At 39.7% G+C, this 14,400-nt stretch overlaps 1 pseudogene; it reads right to left on the bottom strand.

Moving 5' to 3' along the window:
* Positions 1-2,808: 2,808 nt before the first annotated feature.
* LOC126707770 (small nucleolar RNA snoR118) lies at positions 2,809-2,889 on the bottom strand (annotated as a pseudogene).
* Positions 2,890-14,400: the final 11,511 nt, after the last annotated feature.

The raw sequence follows: 14,400 nt of genomic DNA, 5'->3' as shown, positions 1-14,400 counted from the left end.
AACAATGAAAACTCAAATCAAAACAAATAAATAACATAAGAAATGCATGTAAAGGAAAATAAAGAAAAGTCCTCAGATCTCATAGCTTTGAAATGATCATCCACAGTTTTTTAAGGCAATGGGCATTCATCAAAAACCTTTACAAACCACCACCAAAGAAAAACAAAATTGTGTGTATATGCATGTATGTATGTTAAAAGAAGAGTAGATGGTGGTTGTGGTGGTAGTGAAAGTGGTGGTGAGTAAACGGCTGATAATGAATTAAAAACCATGCCAAACTGCTCAATTAAATTTTGATTTGTACATCATTGGGCAAAATTAAGGACTATTCGACCAAACAATAATTAAAACAAAAATAGACACAGAGGAAAGCAAGATGAAAACTGAAAAGAGAAGCTAAAATTAGGATTCCATGTGTGGACAGTCAAGATGGTCCCTAGAATTTATAGAGTGGACAATTTTACCCAAAAAGAAACATACCTTTCTGAAATTTTGTTTGAAAATTTAGGTGTTCCTTGGTCTCTAACAAAATAAGAAGATCATCTATATCCCAAATACCAACAATCAAAACATGATACAGCAATTGTTTCAGGTAGGTTCAGATATAGAGCTTTCTAGGTCTAACTCCATCTAAAGAAGCAATATACCTCTCAGAGCCCAGTGCATAAACCATTCAGCACATAATTAAATCTTAACATCTAATGAAAACTACAGTAATATACAATATTTTCACCTTCAGCCAAAATATTCAGTCACATATGTAATAAATAAAAGCAATAAATTATACAGTAAAAGAGGCAATTGATACCATAAGTCCATAACCTTGCCAAAGGCCCTAATCAGTGATTTTGGATCTGAAACATCCCATGGATCAAATTGAGTAATCAAGACAATTGCTTCCTTTTGGAACAAGAATTTATGCAACAAGAAGGGATACAACTTAACAGCGTCTGACATTAGACCAGGTCTAGATACAGTTGACCCTCGTAAAAATGTAAGCTCTATGAAAGAGCTCAGATCTCATAGCTCTGACAAAATCACCTATGGAATGCAAATGCCAATCATCAAAAGACTCCGCACACCACCAAGGATACACACACAACTACATAACGGAGAAGACAGGGTGGTGGTGTGTAAACGCTAGTGATAAATTGAAACCATGCAACTGATCAATATAGTTCAGAAGTCCATCATAGTGCAGGATAGAAATGTAGCATGCCAAAAACCAAAGTGCAAGTCAGCAAATCAACAAGTATAAAATCCACTTAAGAAATAACCATGATCAACAAAAACCAAAACAATGAAAGAGATGAAGGATGAGCTTTCCATTAACAATCTTGATTCTCGAAAGTAAATGATGCAAATAATCAAGGAAAAAACATAATGGAAAACAAAGACTTGCCTTGTAAGAATGTTTTACACCAAAAATAGTCACTTCTTTTACTTAAGAAATATCTAGCATATCTCCATCTGGCTGACACCCCAAGAATATAGCACCCAAAAACTTCTGTATTCTATTGTTTAATTCGGGCACAATAGGGTAATGAAAGTCAGACTAGGCAGTTTGTGAACAAACAGCTTACTCAATTGTTAAAGTCTGGCAAATAATATTTCCCAAGTTTATAGAATACATAATTATATGACAGCCAGAGACAAATTTCACATGGAGACTTATTAAAGAATCTTGACTAAAACTTTTGAGTTAGAAAACCCATTGAACAAAGATAAGCTTAACATAGAACCTTGTCAAAATAAAAACCCATTGAACAAAGATAATATGACCATGCCTAAGACTCCAATTAACCATCAGAGACCTCTATGCAAAACACAAGTTTAAATTTTTAATGCTAAATGGAGGGATAAGAAATTAATAAAGAAAAAAATACACCAATTTTAACAAGGAAACAAGTTGGTTATGGGGGAAGAAGCTGCTACAGCCCTCAGATCATGTATTCGTGAACAGTGAAGTTTATGATTTCCATTAAGAGCCTTCCCACATTGACATTATAAAACAAAACAACAACAACAACAACAAACACCACCACCACCTCAACCACAACCAGCAGCCAACAGCGACTAGTAGCCTAGAACACATGCTGGTGGGCTCACTGGATGCGTCGATGGGGGTTCAAAATGAAAATTAAAATAACTGTCACAATGCAATTTGAATTCATCATTGGGCAGATGAAAATGGCTTCAATGCTCTTTCAATGTAATTAAGGATTAAAGAAATCAAATAAGTGACCTCATCAACTGAAGAATACTAGGAGAGAAAAAAAGTAGTCTAAAAATATCTAGCAAACTAGTAGAAATTGAAAAGGAATCAGGAATCACCTACTATAACCATAGCCAAGCAAGGGCCACATGCATTTTAGAAAAGGAACCAAAATGCCTAAAATTAATGTTAATCTTAAAGACAGGTGTGTGACTGTGACCAAAGTTTATTGTCAAAATTCTCTGTTTACCATAATAACATGCCACAGTTTAAAAGAAACAACAATTAAAGGTGTTACAAACTTATAACTTAGAATTGACTGAGTCAAATAGTGTACTTCTAATCACCATCTAGCAGTTCAAGAATTCAAACAATGGTTTTCTAACAAAGCAGGATATGGGTACTATTGAGATAAATCCCCCATATCTCATAGTCATAGCCATAGCCATATCTCATAATAACGATGATGACAACAGAGAAAACATGGTAAGGGCTGATGAAGAAAATCAATTGAGTTTTTAATCATTGGACAAATACAGATAGAGATAAATTACTTAGGTACATGTGGGTATTTCAAAGCACTAAATTATGGAGTATCAGAAACAGCTTTCTAGGCTGCATTTCCATCAAAAAATAAAATCTGCTCAGAGCCCAGTGCATTTCTCATCATTCACAACAAAAACAAAAACCCAAATACAAGAAATGCATGTAAATGAAAATAAAGAAAAAGAAGCCCTCAGATCTCATAGCTTTGAATGATCATTCACGGTTGATTTTTTTAAGGCAATGGGCATTCATCAAAAGCCTTTACAAACCACCACCATAGAAAATAAAATTTGTGTGTATATATATATATGATAAAAGAAGAGTAGAATGTGGTTGTGGTTGTGGTTGTGGTGGTAGAGAAAAGTGGTGTTGAGTAAAGGGCTGATAATGAATTAAAAAACCATGCCAAACCGCTCAATAAAAGTTTGGTGTACATCATTGGGCAAAAAAATTAAGGACTACTCTACCAAACAATAATTATAACACACAGAGACACAGAGGAAATGAAAGCAAGGTGAACACTGACGAGAGAAGCTAAAATTAGGGTTCCATGTGTGGACTTTGAAGGTGTTTCCTGGATTTTATAGAGCGGATAATTTTACACCCAAAAAAAAAAAAAAAAAAACCCTTGGCCCGTCCGTTTGGCAAAAGTATTGCTGTTTAAACAGCGCGTTTTTTCACTTTTTCAATCACACGTTTTTTTATAAAGTTTAAACAATATTACTAGTAATTTCTTACTAAATAAATTATAAACTTTGTTTGAAGATTTGGGTCTTCCTTGGTTTGTAACAAAATAAGAAAGGTAAATTACAATTTACCTATTTGTGATTACTTTAAAATTTAAATTGAACATTAATGGGCAGATGATACAATTTGGCCTGTGATCCATTATTCCTGCCACTTGGGCTTAATGGGTTTTCCATCTGTCTGCCAACTCCTTTCTGTCCGTGTTGCTCGGCTTCTCCCTTCTACTTGGGCTTCCGAAATAGCCATTAATAGGAATCTATAACCAAACCTGCACGTATAGTGACCGGAGGAGGAATAAGGCCAATAAAGGGTGTCCCTAGCTACACTTCGACTAAGGGGAATTTTCTTAATCATCTCTACATCCTCTACCACAAATAGACGGTCCACCAACTCCTCATTCCATCTTCTTGTGACCGGATCAATAAGTGTATCCATGATGTGATTCTTAAAACTCTCTAGAGGACAAGTCAGCTGCCATGAAGGGTGTTTTCTTGGCAGCCAACGTTGCTGCCAAATGCTAATTTTTTCTCCACTTCCAATCATCCATATTGCTCCCCTTTGAATAATGTCTCTCCCTTTAAGGATACTCTTCCATGCATAAGACCATCCTTGAATCGGCAACCTCCATAAGTGAAGAATTTGGAAAAAAAAAATGTGCTTTAAATACTTTATAGAAAAGTGAGGATGTATTATGCAATAGTCGCCATGCTTGCTTTGCTAAGAGAGCATCGTTGAACATGGCAAGATCTCAAAAACTCATACCTCCAATAGTCTTGGATTTTGTCATCTCCTCCCATTTAACCCAATGGATTTTCTTATGGTCACCCCTTTGCCCCCACCAAAACTTCTTAATTTAGGTCTCAATCTCATTGCACAAACCTACCGACAATTTGAAGCATCCCATCATGTAAGTTGGGATAGCTTATATAACTGCCTTTAAGAGCACTTCCCTTCCGGCTTGAGAAAGTAATTTGGCTTCCAATCCTTGAAGCTTCTGCCATACCTTCTCCTTTATGTAGTTGAAGCTTTCTTTTTTTCCTTTGCCCACAAAAGAGGGTAGCCCAAGATACTTCTCATATTGCATGATTTCTGGAACACCAAGGGTCACCTTAATTGCATGCTTCACATCTTCCGGTATAGACTTGCTAAAGAACAAGGAGGTTTTACTTCTATTTATTTTTTATCCTGATGCTTCCTCATACACTTTTAGTATGTCCATCACCTTATTACACTCCTCCATTGTTGCCCTGCAAAAAATAAGACTATCAACTGCAAAAAGCAGATGTATTAGTTTTGGGTCTGTCCTACAAAGGGAGTATCCATGGATGTCACCTTGTAAACCCGCTTTTTTAATTAAACCATTCAGCCCTTCCGTACAAAGGAGGAATAGGAAAGGAGAAAGTGGATCTCCCTGCCTAATCCCCCTTGTAGGGAAAATCATCCCACATGGTTCTCCATTTATCAAAACAGAATATGAAACTATTTTCACACAACCCATTACAAGATTTATCCACCTCTCCCAAAAACCCATCTTCCTCATTATCCCCTCTAAATAATACCACTCCACCCGGTCATACGCCTTACTCATATCCAATTTTAAAGCCATATATCCATAGGAACCCCCCTTATAATTTTGCATACTATGTAAGGTCTTAAAAGCCACCAAAATGTTGTCCGAAATTAATCTATCCTTAGTGAAAGTTGATTGGTGTTCAGTGATAATGGATGGGAGTAATTTTTTAAGGCGATTTGCAAGGACTTTGGAATATATTTTGTAAAGCACATTACATAGACTGATGGGATGAAATTGGTGAGCATATTCAGGAGAGTTTATTTTTGGGACAAGTGTAATTAAAGTATGATTTAAGGGAGTTGGTATGATACCTAAGTTCAACCATGACAATATGGATGAAGTGACATCATAATTTACCGTGCTCCAAAAATGTTGATAAAAGAGCGGCAGCATACCATCTGGTCCAGGTGCTTTGAGGAGTGCCATTTGTTGAAAGGCAGTAGCTACTTCACATGCTTCAAACTCACGGCATAGACTTGCATTCATCTCCTCATCTATCACTGTAGGCACACAATCTAACATGCTTATGGAAACACTACCCTCTGTTGAGGCAAAGAGAGATTTGTAATAGTTGACCATAACTTCACCCATCTCCTCTTGACTAGTTCTCCATACCCCATCCTCATCTCTAATTCCTTCCATTGAATTTTTCTGAATTCTTTGAGGCACAACAACAGAAATATTTAGTATTTTTGTCTCCCTCATTTGCCCATAGAATTCTCGACCGTTAAGCCCACATTGTTGCTTCCCTATCCTGCATCACCTCTATCTCTTTTTTAATCTATCTCACTCGAATATTATTTCCACTAACCATGGCTGCCTTCTCCTCTCTAGCTAGAGTTTTTTTTTTAAACGATTCAACTCCATCCTTACATTACCAAAAACATTTTTTCCCATTAACCCAGCTCCTTCCCACACTTCTCCACCTTACACAAAAATATCACCCTCAATCCCTACACCACTCCTACTACCCCAAGCCGAATAGACCACCCCCTCACAGCCCGGGTTTGATAGCCACATTTGTTTGAAGCGAAAAAGTTTTTTTTCCGAATAGGTGGAATTAAACCAGAGAGTTAAATGAGGATTGGAACATGATCCGATGAGTTACAATTCAAATGGTACACTTTTGAACCCCCAAACTTAATGAACTACCTATTAGTGACCAAGCATCTATCAAGCCTCTCCCAAATTGAAGTTTCGTTTTCAAAGTGCTTGCTCCAAGTATATTTTAAACCTTCAAATCCCATGTCCATAAAACCACATTCATCAATCACCTCTCTAAACTGCTGCATTTGATTATGAGGCCTTCTTGAACCCCCTAGTTTCTCATCTTGTCTGGTAATTTCATTAAAATACCCATAACAAAGCCACTGCTTCTTTGGCTACGAGTTTAAAACCCTTAGCTTATCCCATGCTTCATGTCTCCTAGCTGTATCAGGTTCCCCATAAAAACCCGTTAATCTCCATTCATTCTCTGTATTTTTATCTATCACCGCATCAATATAGTATCTATCTGAATCTTCCATCGTTAGATTTATCAATTCTTTCCAATAAAGAACTAATCCACCACCCCTTCCCACTCTTGGAACAACCCATCTATGATCAAAACCAATACTTCTTTGAATAACCTCTAGCCTTGCATCGTCTGTAAGTGTCTTGGCTAAAAACACTACAGCGGGATCTTTTGCCCATATGATTTCGACGAGCTCCCTCCCTATACGCAGGTTCCCAAGCCCACGACAATTTCATGCTAAACAACTCTTTGCTTCTGGTAGGGCTGACCCTTAGCTCCCGCCACTACAAAAGGTGTGTTGTCTTCACTGAAATCCATCTAAAATCTTTTTGATGACAAACCAAAGTTGTCCACTTCTGAATCTGCTTCTCTCTTTTTTCCATGAAGTTGAAAGCTATTTGCCATTTTGTCCCTGTACTGGTGTCTTTCTCTACGAGTCTAGGTAGGGATTGCACAGGTTGTTGATTTCATTTGTGCCCTAACTTCAATAGTAGCACGTGACTTGTTTAGTTGTGTTTTACCACTTAACTTGTCACGTGCTTTAGGGCTTTTGGATACTGTCAAACCTGATCCCACTATTTTAGCCACCCCAAATAATTAGATTTCAAAAGAGTTTTAGTTTCACTAGGAAACTTTATTTCCTCAGTGATTGTCCTTTTAGGAGTACCATTAACAACCGTATCTTCCCTAATAACTCTATCAACATCATTACGCTTTAATGAGGAATTATGCTCGACATTAATGCTCTCTTCACTGCTATCTGTTACTTCCTTTAACTGCTCCGGTGTTCTTCCTCCACCAAAAACTGGATTCGGCCTGAATCTCCACCCTCCGATACCCCTGAACTCACTTTCTTCTTTGCGGTATAGAACCCAGGAACCACAATTGAGCTTTTCCTTGCAGCAACGAATGGTGGAGCTCTCAAGTGTGGTCCAAACTCACGTTGCTCTGGTGTAAGTGTGCCCTGACTGTCAATCCATAACTCACAATCTCTGTCATCATGTGTAAGTTGCCTACACCAATAGCATAGGTTTGGCAACCTCTTATACTTGAAAGAGACCCACACCTACTTTCCTCCTTCCCCAATAAATATCAATCTTCCACGACACAAAGGCATAGACAGATCAATAGAAGCCTGAATACGAATGAAGTGACCACCATAAAAAACCTTTAGGTCAGTCGGCGCAAAAACCTCCTCCAATACACTACCAATTTTCTTCGTCACTTCAATTGTCATATATTTAATTAGAAGTCCATGAATCTGAACCCGTAGCTTTGTCTTCTCAAATTTTATATCTTGCAGCGGGGACTCATTCTCATATCGACTCATTACCACCAAGTGTTTGTCAAAACTCCATGGTTCGCCATCTCAAATTAAGTGAAAAGAACTTTGTGGTCTCCGAAATTCTGCATCTTGAAACCGTCTCTGGCTCTCCACAGTGGAGTAAAAGTCTTAGCAATAACCTCCATGCTAATGGCTCGCTTAGTTAGAAACTTTGCAACAATGGAGAATGTCTCACAGCTGTCTCCATCAAGTAAGCAGCAACCCGATCCCTATTTATCTGAAAAAGTAAGCCGATTCCATGATTGAGCCAAATCATCCATCCTTATACCTACTCAAAACTGTTTCCCAAACCCCTGAAAAGAACCCAACAAGCCTAGAAATAACAGTGTTATTCCTAGGAACCTAATGCACCTTCGTTGAAGGGACACACTAATTCTACTGTGTAAAGAAGTTAGAGAGGAAGCTCACTTCTAGACACAGAGAAACACTTTAGGTAACCACCAGGAGAGTTAATTCTTGGTCCACATATTTTCCTTATTTAATCTTAATTTGATTACAATTCAAATTCTTCATCGAATCCTTACTTTTTTATGTGTAGTGTATTATAAAAAAAGCAACGACTTTTTTTTTTAATTACTACACTACACATTCTAATACATCTTTAATCGCAATTTTTTTTTTTTTAGAATTTTAGATTTTAAAAATATATATATATAATTTTTATTCTCCTATAATTTCTAAGTTAATAAAAATTTTAATTTGATTATAATCCAAATCCTTCATCTAATCCATCTAATTCTTATTTGATTTTAATTTGGTTACAGTCCAAATTATTCATCTAATCCATTTAACAAACAAGTTTAATTTTAAGTAAGACCCTAATTCTATTTATTCTTATCGATTTATTTGGATAAAGTAATTGTGGGGACTCGAGGACTGGGGAAAGGTACAACGAGCTATGATTGTCACTACAGAGGCATTGTGAGCTTGAAGAGGGAATCTTCCCGACGATAGGAGGAGAAGAGACGAAAGACTTCTGGGAAGTCCGAATGAGGAGGGTGGGGCTTAGAAAGAGAATCATGGTAGGTGAAGGAAGTTTCCAGTGAAAGTTCACCTACTGCCTCTGCAGTAAATTACTGGCAACAAGTTTATCAGTTTTATTGATGAGGAAGTGATCTAAACATTGGAATTCATAGCTAAGCAGCTCCTTCTACCACCTTCAACAGAAGTTTAAGGGGGCAAGTGTCATAGGGAGAGTTTGGATAAGTGGGGATGAAGGGCCAGGATGCGATGGGCTGAGGAGTATATAAGGAAAGGGAACTTCTAGCTAGTAAGAGGGGGGGGGGAATAGTCTAAGGATAGAAAATTAGAGCAAGAATGGTAAGAGAAAGAGGGTAAACAGTGTATTATCTAGTGTAAGAGCTTTGTCCTCGGGCTAAGTCCCCTCCCCTTGTTTTATCCCACTCTCTTTACAAATATCTATTGGTTTGGGTCTTGTTGGGTTGCACAAATTCCACCATTCTAAGTTGGTTTGGGTCGTTTGGTTGTTAAGTCCTTACAATTGGCGTCGTCAGTGGGAAACAAGGTGTTATTATGGGTTTATCTTGAGTAGTCATGGCCAACTTAGAGGAGAATAGGGAGGAGTCTGTTGGTTCACAAAGGGAAAACCAGTTTGTTAATTTGGAGAGAATGAAGGATAGGCACCATACACCAAGTGTTATGGTAGAGTCATATCACATTGAATGCACAAAAAGAAGTCACTGTAGGATTGGGAGCCATGTTTCACACGATCAGGAGATGCGGAAATTGCAGCTTGAGGTAGATCGCATGCGTAGGAAGTTGCGGCGAAGGGAGTGTGACAGAAGGAATCCATCATCCCCATCAAGTGATGGATCAGGGGAGAGTAGGGATCGCTCGTATCACCATAGGTCAAGAACCCCATCCAGTGAGTCCTTCTTAGCATCTTCATGCCAGGATAAACTGGAAAAGGGCAAGTACAAGCGTGAGCAAGGGTTATCTCATCATAGCATGGGGAATGACACAATGCGTAAAGCACTTTGGAAAATCTCGAAGTCACCCTTTGTTAGGAGGATCAATAAGGCCAGGTTTCCCCACTGGTTCTCACAGCCAACTTTCACAATCTATAATGGAAGGTCTAACCCTGTGGAGCATGTAAGCCATTTCAATCAGAAGATGACAGTTCATTCTAGCAATGAAGCCCTTATGTGCAAGGTATTCCCCTCCAGCCTCGGGCCTGTGGTTATGTGTTGGTTTGATGCTTTGGAAAAGGGGTCAATAAGATCCTTTGAGGAGCTAACGAGGGGATTTGGTGTAAGATTTGTAACATGTAGTAGAGTCCCCAAGCCCTTAGACTCTCTTTTGTCTATGGCCATGAGGGAAGGTGAAACTCTCAAGACCTACTCAAACAAATATTAGGAAACGTACAATGAAATAGATGGAGATTTCGAGAACGTGGCAGTGACAACATTTAAGGTAGGGCTTCTGATGGAGCATGAATTGAGGAAGTCACTACCAATGAAGCCTGCCCTCAGTATGTGCCAGCTCATGGATCACATTGATAAGTATAAGCGAGTAGAGGAAGATTAGACCCAAGGAAAGGGCAAAGCTAAGGTTTTCCCAGAGAAAAGAGATCCTCGGAGAGTAGGATATCATAATAACCGTTCTCGAAGAGACTTGCCCAATCAGACATCATCTGTAGGGGCTCAAGTGGTTAATTCATTGTTCAAAGAGCCAGTCTATCAGATACTGGAGAAGATAAAAAACAAACCATACTTTAAATAGCCCAATAAGATGGGTGGGGATCCGTCCAGGAGAAACCAAAGCCTTTACTACCATTATCATCAGAAAAAAGGGCACACAACAAAGGATTGCAGGACTTTGCGAGATCACCTGGGTCAACTGGTGAAGGTAGGATAAATGAGTCAGTTCTTGCACCAGCCTACAGGTTAGTTTGGGCATTTGGGAGCTAGGTATCGAGGGATGGAGCTCCTCAACCAGCATTGAGCACAATTAATGTCCTTTTTGCTAAGCCTAGGAGTGATGAAAGAACCTGGTTGGGGGTTATGTCTATGGTTTTGAGTCCCAACTTGGAAGACAGGAGTCAGGCTCGCAAAAAGGCCAAAATGGTGGCCATGCCCACTTTAGGTTTTTCAAAAGAAGATAAGGAGGGGACACTCAAGCCATATGATGATGCCTTGGTGGTAACCATTCGGATCGGGGAGTATGATGTAAAAAGGGTCCTGGTAAACAAGGGAAGTGGGGTGGAGATTATGTACCCAAACTTATATAAAGTGTTAAATCTCAAGCCCGAGGACCTGGAGAAGTAAGATTCACCACTAGTGGGCTTTGATGGGAGATTGGTAACCCCCCACAAGATTATAAAGTTACCTGTATAGGGTAGAGATGAGGAGGTGCAAGTTGACTTCATTGTGGTTGAAGCTTTTTCCCCTTACACAGCTATCCTGGCTAGACCATGGCTTCATGCTGTCTCGTCAACCTTACACTTGAAAGTTAAGTACCCCACACAGGGTAGAGTTAGGGAATTAGTAGGAAGTCAAGTAATGGCTAGGCAATGTCTAATAGCAGCCATTACACGGCAACCCACAGATCAAGCCGTGGTGGAAGAGGAGCAAATCCTATAGCAATCAAAGGGTCCCGAAGTAGGACTTAGGACCGAGTCGTAGGGGGTGCTGTTCGAGGAATTGGAAAAGGTTTTGATTGGTCAAGACGAAGAAAAATACTTTCAGGTGGGGTCTCAATTGCCATCCTTGGAAAATGCCGCGTTGGTGAAATCTTTGGAAGATAATATTGATGTGTTTGCCTAGAGTACTTATGACGTACCTGGGATTGATCCTGAGTTTATATGTCACCGATTGAATGTGAAACCAGAGGCGATCCCACGAAGGCAACCTCTTCAGCATTCATTAAAAGAGCGTGCTGAGGCAATAAGGGTAGAAGTCAACAAACTTAAGCAAATAGAGGCAATCAAAGAGGTCTTTTACCCCAAGTGGTTGGCTAATACTGTGGTAGTAAAGAAGAAAAATGGGAAGTGGCGTGTGTGCGTGGACTTCACGGATTTGAATAAAGTTTGCCTGAAAGATCATTTCCCTATTCCTCGGATTGATTAACTGGTGGATGCAACAGTTGGACATCCTCAGATGAGTTTCTTGGATGCCTTCCAAGGGTATCACTAGATACCTTTAACATTAGTTGATCAAGAAAAAATTGCTTTCTGTGCGCCCATTAGAAATTACCATTATCAGGTGATGCCCTTCAGCCTTAAGAATGCAGAATCCACATATCAATGAATGGAGACACGAATGTTTGAGTTACAGATTGGGAGGAATATAGAGGCATATATTGATGATATGGTGGTAAAGAGTAAGCAGGTTGTAAAGCACTTAGCAAATTTGGGGGAGGTGTTCTCGGTGTTGAGGGAACATAGGCTGCACTTAAATGCATCTAAGTGTTCTTTTGGGGTCAGCTCAGAAAAGTTTCTAAGCTATATGATAACACATCGAGGAATTGAGGTCAATCCCGATCAAATTAAGGCTATTAATAACTTTCATCCTCCTTGGAATCCTAAGGAGGTACAGAAATTAACAAGGATGGCAACAGCTCTGAATAGGTTTATTTCTCGATCAGCGGATAGGTGTCGTCTATTTTTCCAGCTCCTTCACAAGTGGAAGGATTTTCAATGGACCGAGGAGTATGGGTTGGCCTTTGAGGAGCTCAAGCAATATTTGTCACACCCCCTAGTCCTTTCTAGACCCTAAAAAGAGGAAGTTTTGTATGTGTACTTAGCAATCACGGATTATGCAGTTAGTCTAGTTCTGGTCAGAAATGAGAGTGGGGTACAAAGACCTGTCTACTATGTTAGCAAGTCCTTTCATGAAGTTGAGACTATTTACCCCTAGAGAAGGCGGTGTTGGCCATTGTACACACCATGAGGAAGCTTCCACATTATTTTCAGGCACATATTGTGGTGGTGCTCACCCAGCTCCCCTTGCAAGCACTCTTATGAAAATCAAATTACACGAGCAGGATTGCTAAATGGGGAACCATGCTTGGTGTTTATGATGTCAGGTATATGCCTTGTACTGCCATAAAATGAAAAGTCTTAGCAGATTTTGTGGCGGAGTTTACTGAGAGCGTAACAGGTGAGGGAAAAGGAATAGTTGACACTATGACAGTCTCGACCTCTGTTGTTCCAACCTGGGAGGTATACACGGATGGAGCAGCTAACCAAAAAGGGGCAGGGTAGGAATTATGGTGATAACCCCTGAGAAGCTGGTGATGGAAAAATCATTGCGATTGGGTTTTCTAGCTACAAGCAATGAAGCTAAGTATGAGGCCTTGTTGGTTGGAATGGCAATGGTTAATAAGTTGAAAGGAGAAGTCGTAGAGGTATATTCAGATTCACGGCTGGTGGTGGGCCAAGTTAATGCAGAGTTTGAGGCTCGGGATGAACGCATGCAGGGGTATCTTATTAGAGTTATACAAGCTCGGGTCCATTTCAAGAGCTTTACTCTAAAGCAAATCCCGAGAGGACAGAACTCTCATGCAAATTCTTTGGCTATGTTGGCAACGTCTTTGGGGTTAAATTTGCCTTGGGTCGTTATTGTTGAAGACACGGTTCATTCCAGTCTTATGAAGAAGCCCTTGGTAGGTGTGCACAGTATTCAGGTTGGGCCAAGTTGGATGGATCCCTTGGTTACTTTCTTGAAACAAGGACTGCTGCCCGAGGATGGGGGCCAGGTAGAAAAGATACGTAGAAAGACTCCCTGTTATTGGTTATCTGAGGAACAGAAGTTGTACAAGCGTTCTCATTCAGGGTCATATCTATTATGTGTACATCCCGAGGCAGTGGAACCTTTGTTAGAAAAGTTACATGAAGGAATATATGGGAGTCATACAAGAAGGAGGTCTTTGGCCCATAGAGCTCTTATCCAAGGATATTGGTGGCCGAGCATGCAAAGAACTTCTCAGGATTATGTAAGGAAGTGTGATCAATGTTAGAGGTATGCCACGAATATTCACCAACCTAGGGGGGTTCTGAACCCACTTTCTTGCCTTCGGCCATTTGCTCAGTAGGGCTTGAACATAGTGGGACCATTTCCTCGAGCCATGGGAAACCAAAGATGACTCCTCGTCAGGACAGACTATTTTGCTAAGTAGGTAGAGACTAAGTCATTATCTAGTATCAGGGATATGGATGCTAAGAGGTTTATATGGAGAAATATCATCACCGAGTTTGGAGTCCCACATACATTAATCTCATATAATAGTCTTCAATTTAATAGTAAAGCCTTTCGAAGATACTGTAGGGAGTTGGGGATCAGGAATAGGTATTCCGCTCAAACTTATCCATAAGGGAATGATCAGGCCAAGGCTACAAATAAGACCATAGTGTCTGGGTTGAAGAAAAGGTTGGATGATGCAAAGGGAAGGTGAGTGAATGAATTGCCCCACGTGTTATGGACTTATCGCACCACACCTCG

This window comes from Quercus robur, chromosome 11, assembly GCF_932294415.1.
Source record: "Quercus robur chromosome 11, dhQueRobu3.1, whole genome shotgun sequence".
Classification (NCBI taxonomy): Eukaryota; Viridiplantae; Streptophyta; class Magnoliopsida; order Fagales; family Fagaceae; genus Quercus; species Quercus robur.
This window is presented reverse-complemented; position numbering and strand designations above follow the sequence as displayed.